The following is a 955-nucleotide window of genomic DNA, read 5'->3' as shown; positions in this document are numbered from 1 at the left end:
AGAGATAGCGCAATAAGCCAAAGGGAATTATCTGCAGGAGGCCCTGGCGCATGCATCAATGCAGCGGGAACGACCTCGGACCATCAGGGGCCGAGAAAACCACCGTCTCATGGGGCCGGACACTCAGGGTCAGGGGAAAATCCAATATTTATCTAGTGATATCTTGGGTGCTATTACAGATAGCGCAATAAATCAAAGTGCATTGTCTGTAGGAGGCCCTGGCGCATGAATCTGTGCAGCGGGAACGACCTCGGAACACCAGGGGCCGAGAAAACCACCGTCTCATGGGGCCGGACACTCTGGGTCAGCGAAAAATCCAATATATATGTGGTGATATCTCGGGTGCTATTACAGATAGCGCAATAAATCAAAGTGCATTGTCTGTAGGAGGCCCTGGCGCATGAATCTGTGCAGCGGGAACGACCTCGGACCACCAGAGGCCGAGGAAACCACAGTCTCATGGGGCCGGACACTCAGGGTCAGGGAGAAATCCAATATATATCTGGTGATATCTTGGGTGCTATTACAGTTAGAGCAATAAATCATAGTGCATTGTCTGTAGGAGGCGCTGGCGCATGAATGTGTGCCGCGGGAACAACCTCGGAACACCAGGGGCCGAGAAAACCACAGTCTCATGGGGCCGGACACTCAGGGTCAGGGCAAAATCCAATATATATCTGGTGATATCTCGGGTGCTATTAGAGATAGCGCAATAAACCATAGTGAATTATCTGCAGGAGGCCCTGGCGCATGAATGTGTGCAGCGGGAACGACCTCGGACCACCAGGGGCCGAGAAAACCACCGTCTCATGGGGCCGGACACTCAGGGTCAGGGAAAAATCCAATATATATCTGGTGATATCTCGGGTGCTATTAGAGATAGCGCAATAAACCAAAGTGAGTTATCTGCAGGAGGCCCTGGCGCCTGAAGCTGTGCAGCGGGAACGACCTCGGA

The sequence above is a fragment of the Nomia melanderi genome, unplaced genomic scaffold (assembly GCF_051020985.1).
Source record: "Nomia melanderi isolate GNS246 unplaced genomic scaffold, iyNomMela1 scaffold0014, whole genome shotgun sequence".
Classification (NCBI taxonomy): Eukaryota; Metazoa; Arthropoda; class Insecta; order Hymenoptera; family Halictidae; genus Nomia; species Nomia melanderi.
The sequence above is the reverse complement of the archived record's forward strand: the minus strand, read 5'-3'. Positions refer to the sequence as shown.